Below are 21,475 nucleotides of genomic sequence, written 5' to 3' on the forward strand. Positions count from 1 at the left end.
CACCTGGGTAGCCCCATTGACTCACGCAGAACCCATTGAGAGCTCCAGTTCAAGTGTTTGCAGATTAAGACCCATGTTTGTGTTTTAAGATCTTATCTACAGAAGAAATTGCGCTCATTTACCTAAGCGTTTTTATAAAGGCGCCTTTATTTAAACAGGAGGCCTCCCTGCGAGCAGAGGTGGCCTTAGCTCGGCTAGTGAGGGCTCTCCACCAGCTGGGAGCCATCAGGGGCTAACATGGCACCGCCCTCCTCTGAAGCACCCGGGGAGAAGGCCGCTGTCACCCCGCAAGGCTGAGGGGAAGCCTCCTTGGGTTTTGGCCGCTTGCTGTAAGCCCTCGCACCGCTAACACCCCGTGTGGCCGCCAGCCCCCTCACCTTGAGGGGAGTCTCTCCCCAGGAAGGGCTGGGGATGAAGGGTGGATGGGAGCTTGGAGGCCTCCTCCGCCTCAAGAGGGGCTTGTGAGGCGACCCAACCCGCCGGGCAGAGAGGGGATAACGCTCGGCCTCACCCGCAGCGCCGGGCCGTGCCCTGAGGCGGCTTCAAGCAGCCTGAGGCGCAACCGGCACCGGCCCGGGCCCGGGCGGCGTCCCGTCTCCCCCGCCCCCGCGGCGGCTCCTCCCCGGCCGGGCGGAGGCGGGGGCCGTGCTGGCGCCGCCGCGGCCCGCTCCGCAGGGGGAAGGTGCGTGTTTGCTCTGCTCCCCCTCGCTCATCCTCCTCCTCTTCCTCCTTCTCCTCTTCCTCCTCCTCCTCACAGCGGGCCAGGGGCCACCGCGCGGGGAGCGCTCGCTCCGCCGGGTCGCAGCGCTCTCCCGGAGGGGCTGCGCTTCTCGCTTTGCTGGGGGGGGGACCCGGTTCCGGCCCCACCGCCTGGCTGGGGGCAGGAAGGGGCAGGCAGGCTGCCATCACCGGCCCGCTCCGGCCCCGTCTCCTCCTCTCACTGCTCCAGCCCCGTCTCCTCCTCTTACCGAGACCTTGCTTCCAGGCCCTGCCGACATGTGCTGGGGGTTCCCTCACCCCCGAAACGGGGCCTTTCGGGCTCTGGGCCACGGCCTCGGTGCTGCCGGGCCATCCCTGCCGAGGCTGGGTGGGATGGAGCCCCCCGGGCCTGGCATTGGGGCGCTGGGCCCACCTCACACCCCTCTGCCTGCTCTGCTCTAGAAGTTGGCCGGCCTTCAGGGACACGGGTGCTTGATGGCGTGGCAAGAAACACCAGCTTACTTACTCATTCCTCTCAATTTAAAAGCAAATATTGACCCGAAGTTGTAGCAGGCTGTTGGGCACGTTCTTGGGGGATGCGTGGCCGGTGTTGGATGAGGAGCTCCACTGCCTGCTTGAAACCCCCTGAGCTGTCAGCAGACACTGGCGGAAACTTACGAAGGGGTAAAACCCATAAATATCACATGGGTACCTTAGATGGTCAGTTTCATGTTCTCGCAGCACGCTGCATAGTGTGAAGAGGTCCCAGCACGTAAAGTGGTTTAGTGCTTCTGAGTGGGAAATTCTAGTAACTGGTACCCATTAGGTTTGTTTTGACGGGACTTTAAAGACTATCGCTTTCAAATTGATGCAAAAGGGAAAAGTACGTAAGAAGAGGGGCATTTTTATATATACAATTTTTACATATGTGTATATGCATATACATATTTTATAGAAGTACTAAAATATATATGAGGGAGAGAAAATTGAGATGAAAAAACACCAGAAAAATGTAAGTTCTGCAAGCTGGATCAGATTTTACGAAGGAAGCGTTAGATAAAGAGGAGCCTTTTGAATCTAGTGGTTGTGTCTGACAAGTCACAAGTCTGCTCAGAACTACTGAATAGAAAATTCAGACTACAAGCATCTATTTGCTTGTTGATTACTTGTTTCTTCCTTCAGAATGTGGAATTTTTGGGACCTGACTTTCCCAAGTGCTGCATGAGCACTCAGAGCACCAGCTCAGAGAGCACCATACACATGCAACACCTGAAATCCTGATTTCATCTTTTGTAAGCCTTAATTTTCAAAACTTTGCTGTCTGTGGTTTTCACTCTGTTCATAATTGGATTAATTTTTTACTATCTCTGAAAATTGTTCCACATCTGCTTGCCCTATTGTATCAAAAGAATGTAAGAGTGTTGTAATCTGTCAATGAAAGGGGAGCATGTGGGTGTTTCTCCTTTTAAAGCAGTAGAACAGTAGAACTTGGTAAATCAGTAGAATAGATTCCCTGTATGAGAATGGAAGACTGCTTACATCTACATCTATCTAGAATGTATCTCTCTGTTTTAGCTTGAGAAATTCTTGTAAGCCAGGGTGACAAAAGTTGGCCTTTATTTTGTGCAGGTTATTTTTTTTGCATGAATGAAAGCTTTTATTAAAAGTCTTTCTCATGCTTACCTGCTATCGCTCCTTAAAATCACCTTCCAGTCTTGTCTGGTGCTCCCTCTGTTAGATTATTATTTTGAATACAGCCTCACATGCTTCTTTCCCCAAAGAAACCCTGCAAAGCCTGCCATATCTGTGAGAGTTCTTACATCCCTTGTTTCCTCGTAAATTTTGACTCATTTCTTTAGACATATCCACTCTGTCTTGGATAGTGTCTATCAGTTGTGCCTTGCAATCTGTTTTACTTTACCCAAACTTCAATCTTTCAGATGAATCGGTGCAGATAAACTTGGATCAGAGCCACTGCAGCTTTAGAGCTTCATACTAAGCCTTTGTCTTCCCCAATCTTGTTTCTTGGTGTTTGAAATATATATAATTCTTTTGAACAGCAGAACAATAAGATACTCAATCAGATAAGAACAGATTGCAAATCTGGGCTGGGGAAGAACAACCTGGCATTGACCCCTGTTGGGAGACATCTGTCAGTAAAAGCTCATATACATTCTTATTTGTTTTATAACACAGTTTTGCAAATGCCTGCATGTCTTTAAAGCCAAATTGGGAAAGGAAGCAACTTACACAGTCTCTTATTGTTGATATAATTGCACAAACTCATAATGCACATGGGATTCTTTTATCTGTTCCTGCTATAGCGTATAAAACTTTTTTATTTTAAGATTGAAAACTTTGTCTTGTCATTTCTTCCTTCCTTTCCAGTTGTGGGAGGATGAAGATGAAGGATGGCAGAACATCTAAGAGATAGCAGCTGCAGGGGTGAAATATTTTGCTTAAAAAAGTACTTTGTGCGTAGAAATGTACGAAACGATTACAATCTTGAAGCTCTACAGTTCTTTCTGTTCTGTCTCGACAGGAAATATTATCTGTCAAAAACTGCATTGCAGTAATCTTTCACGTTTTTGTTACCAAATGTCTGCAATAATCTCAAAGTACTGAAATAAATGTAAGTTCCTTTTTCAGTTGACCCGCAGTCACTTGCATTTTCACTGCAATGGTGACAGTGAATTTTTAGGTCTGATTCTTAATCTCCTAAATGCCAATTACTTGATTAAGTCAGTATTTCTGGCAGAATCTGTGGAGAATGCTCTGCTCTTTTTTTGTTTTAGTTTTACGATAGAAGAAAAAATTGTATGTCAGCTTGAGAAAAATGTTAACCTTGTTAAACTGTAGTTTTAAAAACAATACTTTGAGTGCCTTGATCTTTCAAGAGGCTTGATTTCTTTTTTTGGGACAGAGAATGGACCAATGGTGGTGGTGGGGTTGTCTGTCTGTCTTTCTATCTATCTGGCTACTGGAGGGGTGTGTTACTGGATTCTTTTTTTGTGTGTGTCCTGGTATTAATAAGAGTAATATTTTATTTCAGAGTCTTTTAAATCTAATTAACATAGATGTGTTTGAATTTTTTCCACAGTGGGTGTGAAAGCAAAATGTGAAAATCCCTTTGGTGCTGTTGTTGCCAAAGAGGGATTCAGTAGAAGTATCTAATGAACAGACATACAGATTCAAATACATCTCAAAGTAGTTGTTTATATATTTTGGCAAAATGTATCTCTCTGCTACCCATTGCAATCAGAAGTATGGTAAATGACCTGCGATCTTAAAAATTGATTTTCAAAGATACTAATGCAGTTTTAGTAAAGAAAAATTCCAGTCAAATTTATCTCAGTTCTTAATTGTCTAAGATAAATTTTAAATCAATGTTCTTTATGTTATAGTGAGATGAGGTTAATCTTGGGTCAATTATCGTAGACATTTCTTACATCATAGGAAATATCTTAAGTTTGCCTGAGTGACCATCCTGCATTCGGTTTAACACTGACAGTTTGCACCAGCTCAGGGTTTGCCCAAACCTGCTGTGTGACACATACCGCCTCCCCCCATCTTGTGCAACTGAGCATTGTTGTCACCCTTTTGAAGCCTGATGTGAGAAAGTTCTGGTTTTAAGTATATGTGTGGTTTCTTGTGTGTTTTTTGTTGGTTTCTTTTTTTTTCTCCAGTTGCTGGTTATGGTGTCTGATCTTTTACTCAAATGTAGCGGTAGTACATTTCCTGCTAGAACACTCAGTGTGAAAGGGAATGAGATCACTCTTCTTCCCTCCCCCAATTTTTCTAGCTTTCATCTGCTACATGTATATTGATATCCTGTGTCTTTAATTTTTGTTATTTTTTCAGAGGAGGCACTTCACTGTAAATTTACATAAGACAAGTGAGTCAAAAGTAATTTTGTGTTTCAAGTAGCCCCACAAAAGGGGCTTATGTAATATTATGCATGTGCTGATAGGCATTTGAGAAAGAAATGTGCTTTTTGAGGCCTTAAAATGAGATCTGAGCCAATAGCCTCCGTTGGGAAAGCATCCACTTTTTTATCTGTAACTTTTGAAGACCAAAGCATAAATTTGATTTATCTGTAATGGTTTCCCCTTCTGCTCTCCACAGGTTTTGAGATTAGCGTTTCTGATCTTGTTGATTTTTACTGTTCCAAATCACAGGGCTCACCTCCTAGTGCTCTCTCTGGTCATGTTCTCCCATACAAAACATGAGTGCTCTTCCGTGACAGACTGCAAAAACACTTCTCAGAGTTTTAGTTTAATGAAATTCTTTATTGCTTTGGAAGCAAAAGGAATTGTAAGTTACTAATTTCTTTAAGATTGATCGTATACTGCAACGGGCGACTAATATTTTCTCTTCTGATAACTAGATAAGGCAGAAAAGTACATTACTGATCTCAGGTAATGTATTCAGTGCTGCTGAAAAATACACAGAGCAGAAAATGTCTACCTCAGTGATGCACTAAGAGGTACCCTAGAAGAAAAACAAAGTCAACTTGACTTTAATTACTTGTTCAGTTTGGTTGTCTTGAAATAGCTGTTGGGTAAGGAATGTCCAGGGGGTTTTCAGAAGCAAAAAAGTTTCAGGAATAGGCGTGGAAAATTCTGTGTAGGCTCTGAGTTACTTCTCTTGTGTAATTTACCTGCAGCTGCTGCAGAGGTTTCCACCCCAGACACTCTTCTGTCCCTTGGCCAGAGGTTCTTACCCAGGTAGCAGAGGTGGTAGAAAGAGCAGAGCTGTCTGCTCTTCAAGCTGCAGGAACTGCCACAGTCCAGTCTTCCTTCGAGTAGTACCTCCCTGCTTTCCCTTTGGCAGTAACCTACTGGTGCTAATATTCATGATTAATTTCTGCAAACAAAGAATAAATGTTTTTCCCAGAACCAACTTGCTGCCTGACCATATGGATGAGGTTCTGGTGCAAGTGAGTGGAATTTTGGAGAGCAGAGCCACCGCATCTGGGAACTAGATAGACTTAAGCCACAATTGATCCAAATCTTCTGCTGCCCAGACCAGTGACTGGTAAAATACACCTACCCTGATTTTAATGTACATTGCTGCTGCAGCTAATGTTTGCCATTCATGCTTCATTTTGGACTTACCTTTTACAGCTGAATGGAAACCTTGCTGAAAGGGTGATACTGAGCAGGAATATCTCTCTGGCTGCCCTTCAAAGAGTAACAGAACGAGGACAGATGTGCTTGTTTCCAGCAACTGATGCCGCCCGTCAGCAGATACATCTTGCTTTGCAATGCTATCTGGTGTATGCTACGGCTGTGATTGTTAAAAAGACCTGACATAGCCAGACCCAGCATATCCAATGCAGGTGGATCATGCAGGGCTTTTTGGTAGTTGTCTGATTTTTGGATTGTTCTGGCGAACCTGGTGATGACAGAGGAGAAAGCGGTCAAACTGGAAGAAACTTGGAGAGAACAACTTAAGTTTTCAGTGTTTATAGCAGGTGACAACATGTCAACAGTGTCTGTAGCCTTACATCGAAATTTTGACTGGGACAATGACTGCTTTATTTCATTGGAAAAAGAGGTGGTCAGAGTAGCATGATTATCTTTCTGTGTTTACATCTGGCAGTAGGTGAGCTGAAAACTCATTTGCAAGGCTTTTTCCCTAGAGGAAAAGGTATTTCCCAGTGCTAAGGGGTACTTGTGTTAGCAGTCCTCTTATTGCTCAAAGTAGGTCTGTTTTTTTGGCCCCAGAATATTGGTTTTGAGTAAAAATAATCCTTTCGACACAACAGCATGAGTTACTTCGTGCTCGTAAGCAAGCAAGACTTTATGCTTTCTCAAATATAGGAATTTTGGCATAGCTAGAAATGATTTTATTTTTTTTCCCCACATCACATTCTCCCATCTGATGTTATTTGTGAAACAGATTTGTGAAAATTGCTTTATGGTTTAAGCTTTTAGGCTGAAAGAAGCCATGCATGTTTTAAGCTTTATTTGAGGAGCTATCATTATCAATAGTGACATATCCGGTGTTTTTTTGACTCGGATCATGTGGCATTTATTATTATTATTATTATTATTATTATTTTATTATAATGTTTTATTTAAAGTGGAAGCATTAAAAAAAAAAAACGTACAAACTGAATCCTGTTTTGCTGACTGGGATGTTAAGTCAGGAGATGAACCCAGCAATTAAAAACTGTATGATATCATAGAATGGTTAGAGTTGGAAGGGACACCTCCCACTAGACTAGATTGCTCAAAGCCTTATCCAACCAGGTCTTGAACACCTCCAGGGATGGGGCATGTCTATGAAGTGTAACTAATGTATGTATGCTCATTGTTGTTTTTTTCTTTTTTAAATCAGTGCTATTTTCTTGTGAGTAGGGTGCAGCCCCCTCAGCTGTCTCATCGTTGCATTTACACAGCACACTCTTGTCGGTACCACCATCACTTGTTGGCAGTTGTTGAGGATTTACCAAAGTCAGAGCAGTTATGTTTTGGGGGACTAATAGTCACATTTTCTAATTTTTTTCTTCCCTTTCACATGCTGTTTTATTTCCTTTGGCTTTTCCTCGTTGTAATATTGGAAGATATGGCTCTTCTCCATTGCTTCTGTTCTCAGTGTGTTGGTATTAGAATTAAATGTATTCAGATGGCTGCATTCTGAAAAATCGAGAACACACGGCCCGGTTGAGCAGCACGCAAACAGGAATGGGAGCATGGGAAAGTTCCTTTGAAGAATGTCATATAAAAACAACTATTTGGAGCTTATCAGTATGTGAACTGTATATAAAAAAACAGATGCACACTGGATAAATAATAATAACTACAGTAGGCATCTGTCTAATGCATCCTCCCAGAATTATCAAAATGAAATGTGCTGGGTAACATCTCCTGTCCCTACAGACAAGCGGCATAGGAAGGATGGAAGTCAGCTAGTACTAGCTTTTTTCCTAGAAAACGTTTTCAGCTGTTGTAGGTAACAGCATGGCTGCAACTGTGCAAGGGCAGCTGCTCTTCTGAGAGCAGAAGGTAACTTTGCTGTAGAAAAAGCCTTAATCTAGGAATTCAATGAGATAGTAAACTTATTCTTGATGACCTTGCCTGCTCTCCAGGTGTTTACATCCAAGTACTTTGTACTCAACAAGTAGGGCTTGTTGGCATACGTGGAATCAGGGGTGTAGGATTAGTGTTGCCAATGGATAACTGGGAAGTCACTGTCACCAGGGAGCAGAACTGATATGCAATTCATTGCCCAAAGCACTGTTTATGTCCCGGCCTGACTTTTGAATGGTTTCAAAGAAGAGCTTCCTGAGGAGTGACTCTAACGTGAAAATCATAAAAGTGTGGGCACGTGTGGTGAGACCGTTGTCCTGAAAGGAGCAGTACTTCATTGAGAAGTCAAAGATGGCTTTTTTTGGCTGCTTCTGAGTGAAGGAGCAGTTGTAACTCTGAGGACTCTACGTCACCAGTCATCCCTGCTTTCAAGCTGATGTATGTCATAAAATCAAAACCAAGTGTAAGCAATCCTCCAATACAATGCATTTTAGTTCTGAGACTGATGTTTGCAACATCTGGATTCAGTGGAGGAGGCAGAGGTTCTATTTTCTCCTCATACTAGTAACACCAGACACCCAAATGTTGAATAGTCTTTCTACTCATGCTGTGGATAAAGCCCTCTGAATTTTATGCAATTATGACAGCGCAAATGCGTGGTTTTGAAAATCACCATTTATAGCTAAATCAAAGTAAAGTGCTCTAAGTGGGTTGATTCTGGAAGCTTTTGTCTCCTCAATGATTGGTCTTGTGACTAGGAACACTTAAAGGCAAGTTTCCCAAAGCTGTGCTTGCAGGGGGCTATTTAACAGGTGGGATAAAAGCCAGAGGTGTCCTAATACCTGGGGTCCCTGCTCAGTTTGATAACACTGTATCTAAATGGCAATTTAAAGAGTGTCTAAATAGCTTCACTTCTTATTGTGTTCCAGGCATAACTCCTCCAGCAGGCCCAGAAGGAGCTGGTGGCTGTGACCTGCAATAGCAGAAGGACAGGGTGAGCAGAAGGACTGGAAATGGAGCCATAGCCTCTTTGGGCTCTGCTTGGTTGAAGTTCCTGGGGGCTTCCTGAGTTGGGGTGCAGTCACTCACCTGGGCACCGTGTGTTCGTGGCAGCAGTGGTGAGCTGTTTTCTCACAGATGGCCAGTGCAAACACTTCTCCAGAGCTTGGGAGCTGGCAGCTTTGCCTTATGCCAGTCTGAACTGTGCAAAAATGTTTTAAGATCTAGGAGGAAACTTTTGGCTGTGATTTGGTTTTGTTTTTTTTCTCCTGTACTTGACATAATTTAATCTCTGAGTACTACTGGTCAGGTACAGCGTCAGAATGATGTCAGTGCAAAGACAGGGAGATGTCTTACCATAATATTTGCAGAGAGAGGGTTGATCCCATTCTGTCTCGAATAGTGTTGCAGATGCTGTAAAATGTGTGCCAGATGCAGTAGGATGTGTGCCAGAAGATGACATGTATGTACACCTAGTCAGCTTCTGTTTGCCAAGGTCAGTATCTTCCCTTAACGTGACACTCAAGTACAGTTATCAGCTTTTGTATTGTCACATTCAAGATCCTATTAAGCATCTGGATCAAACAAATGGTACCAGAGATAGTTTGGCAGCTAGAGCAAAGGACCTGTGAGGATTTTAAAGGATGGACCTCCATTTGTTTTTCTTATACCATGAGATTCAAACAATAATTGTGTTGAGAAAAGGGAGTTTCATAGTTCATTAAACTACCTTCCTTCTCACAAATATTTGTTGCCCTTTTGGAAAGATGTCTCCAGTGTAGCTTCTGAATATGTTTTAGCAGTGGTACTTTTTTCATTTATTGTGAAGCTGCTGTTGGTATTTGTGCATATATGCTCTGTGGTATCTCTGAAAATATATCTGTGCAAGTATAAGGCATTTATTTTTGCTTGGACAGTTATCTGTATTAACAACATTATCTAAAATATAGTACAGTATGGTATAGTATCTTTTGATCTTTTTCTAAAGACTTTCCCTGATGAAAAATAATAAAAAAAAAATATTTTCTGGAAACTGTTGGCTTCAGGTCTCTTGAAGATCAAGGGCAGTGGCTAATACTCCTAAACCTGAAAACTACGTTGTAGGCGTATTTAACTATATAGATAATTCACTGTGTAAGGATCTTACTAAATAGAAAATGGTTTTTAATATGTGATACTATTAGTCCAATGTTTCTGCACTCAATTAAGTATTTTAATTTGAGCATATGAATGGGATTTTAACATACAAATTGCTAATACAGCTACTTTTCCTGGTGATACTTCTGTGATACTGATATTGCAAAAAACCCACAGTCCTCTGGAAGGTGCTTTAGTGTCTTGATACTGCTTAGGTTTATGCTGTCACTTTCTGGCTGCTTCAGGGAGAAGTTTCTTCTGTTTCAGCCATCTGCTTAGAATGGTAATTCATCAAAAGGTACTAAGAAATTGGTGTTCATTCAGGTGTCAGTAATTCCTTGATTCTGAGCAGTGTGCGCCTCTCTTTCCCCTTAAGAAACAAAAGACCCCAAAAATACTGTAGCTGATAGTAGCAGGGTGTATGTTTGCAAACTAAATATTCAAAATGAACTTTAAATTTTGCACTGAGGTGCTTTAACATGAAAAATGCATACATCTGGGCTTCCCTGTATGTGTTTTTCCATGTTCAAATTTTGCCTATGCAGAAAGTTGTTGGTTTTCTAAACCTTATTTAAGGCTTGCTAACCTATTGCAGCTCAGTGTAACCTATCTCCTAGCTCACCTGCTGCATGGTGGATCTTTGGAGTCACTGCCTGAGAATTCTGGACAGAAACATGCCAGGTGTGTTAGTATGTCAACAAAAATAAATTAAGAATAGGCATTTTCAGATATTTACTACCAGCATACCAGATAGAAGAATTGTTTACATCATCTTTAAACATTCGCTTTTGGAGTAGAATTGCGTGGCTCAGAAAAATAGGAATTTTACCCAGACACACTGGTGTCAACATTTGTCACTGTCCTCTCTATATAATTGGCGTGTTTATTTTTTGGTATGTTCTTTGTTTTGTTGTTTGGGGTTTTTTTCCCCACTTTGATTTTCAGTTAACTTTTTGTAATAATCATTTGCTTCACTGCAGCAAGCTTTTGATCAGCTCCTCTTGGTAGTTGCAGGAGAAAGGGTTTGAGTGGAGATGCTAATGGAAATGTGGAGCTGTCACTTCTGGGTCCCTCCTCTTCCAATTGTTTGTTGATTTTGTCTGTCTGTAGGTGTAAGGCCCTAGTGGTGCACTTGTCCCAGTGGATTTCTGCAGTGAGTAGCACTGTGGACCATGATTTTAACTGGGACTGTTGAATGCCACTTGAAATAAAAAAAATGTTATTAATACTGTCTTCTGTCATAAGCAACTTCTTTTTTCTTGCAGTAGCAAAATAAAATTGAATTATTATTTTTTGTCTCTTAAAAGGCAGTAAAAGGTGATTAGAAGCTACATGCAAGCCTTATGCATGGTAGCTGTAGTGCTCTATGACCTAATGTGTGCTGTGCTGGGGAGTAGCCTTGATGAAGAAATGGTGTTGGAGCTTTCCTTAACTTCAGAAAGAGGTCTGGTTTTGTTGATGGATTACTCAAAATTAGCTAAACCCCAGTTTTCTATCAAGCTACTTAAGTGTATGTATCTTGTTTACAGTCTGTTCTTTGCCTTGGTTCTTTACATTTAAACTTTTTAAGCTTGCTTTTGTTTGTACATTGCAGTGCAGTCTGTGGTGGGATTGTAGTCCCAATTTTATATTGCCACTGAGCTGTAGCAATATATTTCTGATGTTGACATGTTGGAATACAGTTTGGTATTTGAGTACCAGTATTATCCCCTAGTGAACATGATGATATCATAAATGACATACTTCATAACATATCTCATTGAAATTAATATCCTTTCCCGCCCTTAATATAAGTAAAGAAATGTGTGCATCATAAAAATAATTTTTCTGTCAATTGTAATGAGAAATTATTGGTGTCATGCCTTTTTCATGTACTTGTATTTGCAAATTCATCTTTTGTTGCTGAAGGGAAGGCTCGCTGGGCATATCTTACAGTAAGGAGGAAAAAGACTAGAGTATCAGTTTTCTTAACATGTCTACCAATATGTTCACCAGATTTCTAAGCTTCACAAAACCAAGTCTATAGCTGTATGAGGAGCATACCTTTTCTTGTGACTGTAGGGAAAGTCTATGAGGAAAAACTAACAAATAAAAAAGATATGCAGAAAAAATAGAGTTATTTTAATCTGGAAAATTAATTTATTATTATTATTAAGTATCTCATCGTATTCAGCAATGCTGAATAACTATTGACCTAATTTGAAATTGCGATTGCTACTTACAGTCTGTAAAATGAGATTATAGGTATATAGAGTAAAATAGCTAAAATAGTTGGATACTTTTGAAACTTGCCTTTTTTGGTCTTTTTCTTTGAAGCTTTTAATAATGTGCATAACTTTTCTTTGAACTAGTTGACTTAAAATGAAAATTTTCTTCCATATACAAAGCAAAAAATGCTTTGTAGCTGTGTTCACAGAGGAATATTTTTCTTGTTGTGTATGGGAACGCTAAGAATTTAACTTAAGAGTTTATAACTCTAGAGTGGTATATGATGTATGTAGGTGAGATTATCTGGCATAATTTTGTTAGGACCGGACAGGTCACTTCATCAGAAAACTTGGCCTGCTGCACTCCATTACATCATTGTAACTAAGGTTACTTATTTTGGTGGTTCATTTTGGCAAATATCCCAACCCTTAGTAGTGTATAGTCACCTTTGAAACTGAGATTTAATTGCTGGAAGGAGACAAAGTATTTGTATTTTCTGGCCAGAATCTGGAGAAACATAAAGCATACGTATGTTCTGTAGGACTGAACAGCCTTCTGCTTGGAGGAGCACCAAGGAGTGCTTGGGAGTGCCAGATACTTGGCATTTTGATGGCTTTCAGCTTTCATAGGGGTGGCAGACCAACGTGGGACAGTAACAGCCATGCACTGACTGTTGTTAATGAAACTTGGTTTGCTCCTGTTACAGTGTCCATCCATCAGCTTTTGCTATCCACAGTGATGGATTGATCATTTGCTCATAACTCATACCTTCTGTGTTAGGATTGAACTTGGTATGAAGATAGGCTTCATCCTTTGGCTGGACGCAATCTGCTAGACTCTGAATTGCAGAAATAATGTAACTGTAAGTACAGGATATAAGATGTCTTGTTGAACATATTGTCAAAAAGAAATTTGGTTTATAATTTTGGGTGACAGATGTTTAAGTGGCAATTCTTGTCTTTGGTACCTCTTAATCTGGGACTTCTTGTTTCTCTCTCTTGGGCACCTCATTCTTTTCCATAGCTTAATTCATCTCCTCATATAAGAAAATACAGAAGTGATTGTAAGAGAAGATTTCTATGGTTATATTGCCTAAATAAAAAGGAGGTGCTTTTCTCCTGCAGAAAAGACTGAAAGAACAATATATGGTTCTGAAGAGTTTATGTCTTACTTCTGTATTAATTTAATGAAAAGATATGTGTGTCTCTCCCAAGGGTTTTACAATCAAGACAGGTTCCTTAAATTAGTAAGAAGCCACTAACGTTTTGTCTCAGAATGGGTGTGTGTGAATATATTTTTTTCATATATAAATTTTCATATTTGATTTTTGTCTTTCTATGTCTAGAGACAGCTTGGCTTGTTTTTTAGACTAGAGCAATATTTATGGACTTGAAGGAAGTGTCACCAAAGTTGAGCGTGAGCTTCACCTGGCGAGCACCAGATACTATAACTGTAGCCCTATTCTGTTATGCATTGATTTAACTGTCCAAAATCATCTATCTTGCCCTGCCCTTCCAGTTGCCTTTCAACGCCATCAGCTGACATTAGCTAAGTACTTTGGCATTCATTGTAATATGAATAACATTGTGTATTTTGGTGCCATTGTTTCCTAACTGCCTGTCTTTCATTGAATATTTCTGTTCTATTCAGTTCTCATCTAAAAATCCCACTGAATTCCTGTTTTTTGCCTCTGAAAAGATCATGTTCTCCCTTTTGAGAACTGTTTGTATTTTGAATGCTCATTAAGAATAATATCAACTGCTACATGGCCTAGGCATTGTTTGGTAGTACTGTTTTTTATTTTATTTTTTTACTTAATTTTTGTCTTGGCTGTCACTGCTTTTTAGGGAAATAGCAGACTGATAATTTCTGTAGTTTCACTGTTGCAGCACATGGATTATGGTGTGATTCTTCAGGATTCCTGCCATCCATTTTAGCAGCAGCTCCTGAACGAGATGGTATCAAGGTAGCCTGTTACTATTCTGAGGCTTGCAGGTGAAGAAAGAGTTAAGTGTTGTTCCTTTTACAGCTTCCTATGTTAAGCTGTGGTACTTCCCCAATACAGAGTGTAAACCGGGTATGAACTTTTTCTTTTGCCAAATGGGGAGCTATGACTGCAATGTCTCTGGGCACATTTGGAGTCTCTCTGTTTTAATATTTAGCCTTCTTTAAACATTTCACTGCCTATTCCAATTAAGTCAGGATGACTACCTGGGCATATATGGTCATACACTACCAGGTCACGCTTATCTTTTCAAGGATTTTAGGACATACCTTCAGATGTAGAAAATCAAGATAGTTCTTCTGAAGTTAATAAAGGTAAAACAGCTCATGATTTGGTGTTTCCTCTGGAGTTTTACGCTATTTGGTCCATGTAATAAGATTTCGTATTTTATTCAAAGTCCTGTATCCATATTATGTTGTACTCTTCCTTTCTTTAGGCTTTAGATGTAAAAAGGCTCATTTTAAGGACTTTGTAATTTAAATGATAACTTGGACTGTGAGTCAAAGCCAAGATTTTCTAACTGATAAACCTTGTCCCAGATAAGGAATCTTGACAATTCTGGAAAAGCAGTCTTTGGGGAATGTCTGCTTTTCTGCTTCACTCTTCAAGATCATAAAGTTTCCCCACCCTGCCCCCCTTATCTTTCTAAGTGATGGAAGAACTCTATGACTTTATTTTTAGGCAGAAATCTACTCCTCATTTTGCAAGTCCACCTAGCCTTCCAGCCATCCTACTCCACAGCTGTCACAACAAACTTTCTCTCAGATGCTATTAAATGTATCAGACATCACTCTGCAGCATGTGAGTTTGTTACCCTGGGGCTTTGCAGTCTATTCTAATGTTATCAAAACCACTGTGTGATTTCAAGGTTTCCTACATTCCTTGGAGGAAAATCAAATGGTACATGGTTAGGAGACTGGTAGATACTCTGCAGATTTAGCAGATCTCTAGCAGTTAAATGGTTAATATCCTCAATTTATTGTTTTCTTTCCTCATTTCCCATAACCGTGACTCTTGTGAACTCTCTGTATCCTTTTGTCTGTATTTTCAGTTGGGATTTTGGGAAAACTTTGCCACACTGGAGAAGCAGCATTGCTCTAGCTTTGTTTATCCTATTTCTGTTCCCTCTGCTCCTCTTTCAGTTATCTGATTGCTGTAGACAGTGTTCTCATCTGAGAGGTTTTTTTAATCTCTTTTATTTTTTTCCCATTACATTTAAATAATTTGAATTGTAATGATTCTAATGGTGGTAACACCAGTTAGCCTGGTTACACAATGTGTGTGCTAGAGCTCTTTTACATAAGGGCATAAAAGGTGAAGATCCAAATGATCTTCAAAGTATCAAAGGCAGTAGTTAGCTATGGACAAAGGAATCAGACAATAGGTGGAATCATCCTTAAAGTAGCTGCTATTAAACATATCTTCTTATGACACTCTGCATTACTTATTGGAGCTGGAAAAGACTTACTTCCCACCTTTAATTTCACCTTTTCTTCTGCATACCTGAGACCTTTCTCCCTTGATTTTTTTTTTTAATCCTTTCAGCTTGTGTTTATGGCTTCCTTTCATATTCTGAATCGGAGATTTAGGTTGGAAGACATCTTTTGAGCTCACCTAGTCCAAACCCCTTGTTTAAGCAGGGTCAGTTGCAGCAGGTTGCCTGTAGCCAGTCAGGTTTTGCACATCTCCCAGTATGGACACTTCACAACCTCTCTGGGCGACGTGTTCCAGTGTTTGACCACCATCACAGGAAAAAAGTGCGTATTTGTCTTCAGGCAGAATTTCATGTGTTTCAATTTGTCCCTATTGCTTCTTGTTCTGTTGGTGGGCATCACTGAAAAGAGCCTGGTTCTGTCTTCTTCATCCTTCCAATCAGGTATTTAAACCAATTGATGAGACTGGTTTATAATTTTTTCTCCAGGCTGAACAGACCCAGCTCTCTCTCATAGGAGACATACTCCAGTCTGTTAATCATTTTTGTGGCCCTTCATTGGACTCTCTCCAATATGTCCATGTCTCTGTTGTTCTGGGCAGCCCAGAAATGGACAAGTGCTCCAGGTGTGGCCTCATCAGTGCTGAGCGGAGGGGAAGGATCACCTCCCTTGACCTGCTAGCAACACTCTTCCTAATGCAGCCCACCAGGCTGTTGGTATTTGCCATGAGGTTGCATTGCTTACTCATGCTCAGGTGGTCCACCAGGACCTGCATGATCTTTCTCTGCCAAGCTGCCTTTCAGCTGGTTGGCCCCTAGCCTGTCTTGGTGCATGAGGGTTAGTCCTCTCCAGATGCAGGTCTTTCCATTTCCTCTTGTTGCACTTCATAAGGTTCCCACCTGCTTATTTCTCCAGTCATTCTGAGTGGCAGCGCAACCGTCATGTGCATCAGCCTCTCCTCCTAGATTCATATCATCTGCAAATGTGTTGAGGCTGCACTCTGTCAAGGATCAAGATCATTAATAAAGATGTTGAAGGATATTGGACCAAGTATTGACTTCTAGGGGACACCACTAGTTACTGGCTGCCAACTAAATGCCATACCAATAATCAAAACCATCTGAGCTTGGCTGTTGAGCCAGTTTTCAATTCACCTCACTGTCTGCTCATCCAGCCCGTACTTCATCAGATTCCTTAAGAATATCTTATGGGAGACAGTGTCAAAAGCTTTACTGATGTCAAAGTAGACAACATCCACTGCTCTCCCCTCATCTACCAAGCCAGTCAGTCATTTTGTCCTAGAAGGCTATCATGTTCATTGTACTAAAGATCCATGGGATGAGATGCATTAATATGGCAGGGAGGAAGGACTGTACTTCCTGAAAGTGTGCTTTCCCCCTTTCTCATTTTGCTCTAAACTTCTACTAAAGAAATTCAGTGAATAATTTAATGCATCAAACAATTGTGATTTTCTTTTTTGTTTTGTTTTTTAAATTTGGCTGGCACTGTTCACTTGCCGAGTGTCACTAGTAATATGTGCAAAAATTAGTAGTCTCTTTTCCCAGATGATTTACTGGGGTGATAAACTTAGTGTTGTAGAGACTGGTACAACAGATCTGCTATTCTTTCCCTGAATTAGCAGATTCCTGTATTGCAGTCCAAGTGAGTGTGATGTTACTTTAACTAGCAGAGAATTATTTCTGAACACTGCTAGCTTTTGACCAGATGATGCTGGACTGTTCAAGGAAAGAACAATAAATTACGTTTCCATTCTTGTGTCCTTGCCCAGGCTTTGAATTTAGTTCTGCTCCTCTTAGAATGCAGTGGCAGGTAGTGAAATACAGTGCTTGGTGGGAGTATGTTACATCCACAAAAACTGCGGAAACATGTCTCTTCTCAGTGTTCAGTGGGAAATTCCTGGAAAAAGTATGGCTATTAAATGCAGCTCCGCTGGGGCAGCCTTTGGAGTGAGGATGCTGCTGGTTTTGAATGAGGCCAGGAAATGCAAGGGAAGCATTTCTTAGTTAAGAGAAATTTGATAACTGTGGTTTGATTTCTCCATTGAAAAAATGCATGAAGTTGGTAGCTGGGGGCTCTTTGTGGTTGCCAATGCTAATTAAACAATCCCCTGTGTTTTCTGTTTAACAAGTAAATGTGTCAGCTTTGTCTGGTAGATTTTGCAAACGGTTAAACAAATAAAACCCCAAACCTTAAGTTTTTTGAAACTAATTGTACAAAGTTGTTGTCTTACTTCACTCAGCAAGAATTCGTCTTATGGCAGAAATCAGATTATCTTGCTTGCTTCTTTGGGGATGATGAGCTTGGCAAAAATCAGGGAATGAGCATGGTCATCCTGAGAAAATTACTGATGTCTGTAGCAGAGGATGTCTGTGAGCATGTAATTAACTGGTCCAAAGGGAAGCAACTCAGGGAAAGTACAGAGCGTAGCAATAAAAATACACCAATACCCTCTGTGTAGTATAACCACAAATAAACAGTAACTCAGACTAGAAAAGGCATTATACAGTTCTCTGTCGGTGTCCTGAGATAACCCGAGTCTTCTGCTCCTGGTTGTGTAAGACCTTTGCCCTGTCTGTCTCACAGAGAGAGAGGAAATCTGTGTGATAGATTTGTCATTCAGAGATGAAATCACAGATGATTTTGGTTGTTCGTTTGGGAAAGTGACACTTCGCTGTGAAGAATTTGTTACTGCCTTGATCTCAAGTTTAGGGGACATTTGAATAGTTAAAAGAGAATAGTTTAATACTCTTATATTGCTAAAGCTATTGTTTAACTTGCTATTTATGAAAACACCCATAAAAACCTATGAAAGGCTGGCAGTTTATACTGGTTATCATATAAACTAGGCTTGGTGACTCAAAAAATTTTGTGGTTGCTTTTGGGGGGCTGTTTGTTGATTGTTTGTTGGTTTTTTGTTGGTTTTTGTTTGTTTGTTGTTTTTTTTTCTCCTTCTGGTGGTTTATGGATCCTGGAAGTGTGATTTAATCCTTTCACTCTTTCTGTTTCTTAATTCTGCATTGCACAGCTGGCATTTCAGGTGGCATCTTATGAATATGTAGACTCAAAGAATGGTTTGGGTTGGAAAAGATCATCGAGTTCCAACCCCCTCCTGCCATGGGCAGGGACCCCTCCCCCCAGACCAGGTTGCTCAAAGCCCCATCCAGCCTGGCCTTGAACGCTTCCAGGGATGGGGCATCCACAGCTTCTCTGGGCAACCTGTTCCAGTGTCTCACCACCTTCACAGGAAAGAATTTCTTTCTGGTATCTAATCTAAATCTCCCCTCTTTCAGTTTAAAACCATTATCCCTCGACCTATTGCTCCACTCCCTGATAAAGAGTCCCCCCCCATCTCTGCTGTAGGTCATCTCCCATTCTTGGGAGCTGATCAGACAGCTCTCACAAAAATGTTGTGGGTTGCCTTTTCTGTTTACATTGATGAATCCGTGCTTCTAAGTGCCTTTACACTAATGTATGCAACATGGAGAATAAATATTAGAAGTTGGAGATCAGTTGCAGGGTATGATCTTGTTGGGATCATGGAGATGTGGAGGAATAGCTCATATGACTGGAATGCTGCAATGGATGCATATATGCTCTTTAAGAAAGACACACTGGGAAGAAAAGAAGGTGGACTTGCCCTCTGTGAGAAGACAGCTGAAGTGCTTGGAGTTCTGCCTGGGGATAGATGATGAGCCAACTGAGACCTTATGGATAAGCATTGAAGAGCAGACCAATATGGATGACGTTGTAGTGGCTGTCTGCTAAAGGCTACCTGATGAGGAAAAACAAGTAGATGAGACTTTTAAAGCTAAAAGTAGCTTCTCATTCACAGGCTCTGATGTGCATGGTGGACTTTAACCATCCCAATATCTCCTGGAGGGTCGGCACAGCACATTATAAACAATCCAGGATGTCCCTTACACAGGTATAGAGAAGCCAGCAAAGAGGGTGCAAAGAGGATGAAGCCAAGCTCTTTTCAGTGATGCCCAATGACAGGACCAGGGGGAATGGGCACACATGGAAACAAAAAGGAGGTTCCATCTGAACATGAGGAAACATTTTTTACAGTGGTTGTGACTGAGGTGGAACAGGTTACCCAGAGACATTGCGGAGTCTCCCTCCCTGGGTACATTCAAAAGCCATGTAGACATGGTCCTGGGCAGCCTGCACTAGATCGCCCTGCTTGAGCAGGGAGATTGAACAAAATGAGCTCTAGAGGTCCTTTCCAACTTCAACCATTCTGTGGTTGCATGATACACGTTTTTCTGGCTTTCCAGAAGTTCTGCTTTAAAGTTATATGCTTTCTTATAGTAACATATAGGAAGGGTAAGTATTCACATTTGTAGTTCCAACCAGGCTCCTTACTGAGGGTGGTAATTCAGCTTTTCCTAGTGTGCTCTGCCACTGTTAAGGTGAAGCTTCTTTGGAAGAATAAAGTGAGTAAGAATCTGACAAAAAGCAGAAGTGATGTGACAACTGTATCCACCAAAGTTACATTTGAATTTCCCAGATTCTTGTTTATCTCAGCTTGTTCCTTGAACAAGGAAGGGGAAGTCAAATGAGTAGTTCTGGCAACCTACAAAGACCAAGATTTCTAGGTAGAAATATAAATACATTGAAACTAAGAGAGGACAGGAGAGGAAATGGGACAAGATACGTATTAGATGTGATATCAGAATTCACTGTACATTAAGGTAACTTCATATACTTCATAAGGTAACAAATAAGCCTTATGTCAAAGGCTTATTTTTATTTTTAATAAAATAGCAAATGCTGGAAAATGGTCCAGAATGAACATCTTGAGAAAATGAGTTCATCAATTTGTGGTTCATTATAACAGACGTAAGTGGAAAGGGGGATCTCTTCACTTAGATCATCCAGAATGGAGCTTGCAGAAGCTTCGAATACAACTGTGCTCACAGAGGCACAAAACTGGTGTAACCTCACCCTTACTCTCTCGGGAATTGGCTTGACTGATGCTTTGCTGTGTGGCTTCTGGGAGTTCATTCAGGAATATCCTGCAGCAGTGCTCTGTGGCAGGCAGACAAGGTAGATAGTCTGCTCCCTTCTGGCATTATGGTTTACGAAGCTATTTGGTTATTGTGAAATTTGCCTACTCCATAAAATGACTGAAAATTAATGCTCATTTAAAGCTCCTGTAGAGTGCAATTGTCTGAAATTAAAGGAGGACTTTTTTGTGTGTGTTTTGCATGTGGGCACACACACTTGTACCCTCCCCCCCCACCTTTTTACTGGCTCTTTGTATGTATATAGCATCATGATCCAAAATTAAAGGTAAGTATATTGCCCTGATTCCTCAGATTAGTTAGTATAAAATGAAGAGTATAACTCTTAATAGCAGGAGTTTTTAGTGATACTTCTGTCATGCAGGTCTGATTTACCCATATTTTATCCATATTAGCCATTTAACTGGTCCTTTGCTATTTGTACAACAATTGTTTCCAAGAAAAACATATTTTATAGAGTAGAGGCTAACATTTGCCTTTAGTGTTACTATTTTTTAAGTCATATAACATTATTTTTCAAAAATATTGATATTCCTAGGGAAGTCCATGAAAATGGCAAAAGTGCTGAATCAAAATCTTTTGGGGCTAGTAGTAATTGTCACTTCACTTGGCTGTAACTAATTGCTATTTTTTAAAATCTCATAATAGATGCAGAGCTGGTTTAAAGGCCTAATTTTTATCATTCAAATTGCAACCTGTTTTAAATTCAAAGGACAATAAAACAATTTCATTTCTTTTTGTGTATATCAATAAAGACATTTATATTTTGGGTTTGGATAATCATACTTCCTGTCTTATAAAAGAGCTTTGAAACTACACTAATTGATTTCAGAGATATTTTTTTTTTGTTAATTCAAGTGATAGCATAGACAAACTGTTGCTTTTATGGGATTGGAAATTTGTGATATG

General features: G+C 40.7%; 1 protein-coding gene across 7 annotated transcripts in view; it reads left to right on the forward strand.

Annotated features, from left to right (window-relative positions):
- The first annotated feature begins 573 nt into the window (after positions 1-573).
- Positions 574-21,475, forward strand: part of CPQ (carboxypeptidase Q) — a 154,632-nt gene continuing 133,730 nt past the window's right edge. Inside the window, exons 1-2 of one of the 7 annotated variants that reach the window (XM_014965146.1) lie at positions 666-682; positions 8,666-8,730. The gene's annotated coding sequence lies outside the window, so the exon portion shown is untranslated. Of the gene's footprint in view, positions 683-1,976; positions 1,992-8,665; positions 8,731-8,831; positions 8,855-21,475 lie in introns of those variants that run through there. The other 6 variants (XM_014965151.1, XM_014965147.1, XM_014965145.1 and 3 more) reach the window with 6 other exon arrangements.

Source organism: Calidris pugnax, unplaced genomic scaffold (assembly GCF_001431845.1).
Source record: "Calidris pugnax isolate Ruff unplaced genomic scaffold, ASM143184v1 scaffold41, whole genome shotgun sequence".
In the NCBI taxonomy this organism is placed as follows: Eukaryota; Metazoa; Chordata; class Aves; order Charadriiformes; family Scolopacidae; genus Calidris; species Calidris pugnax.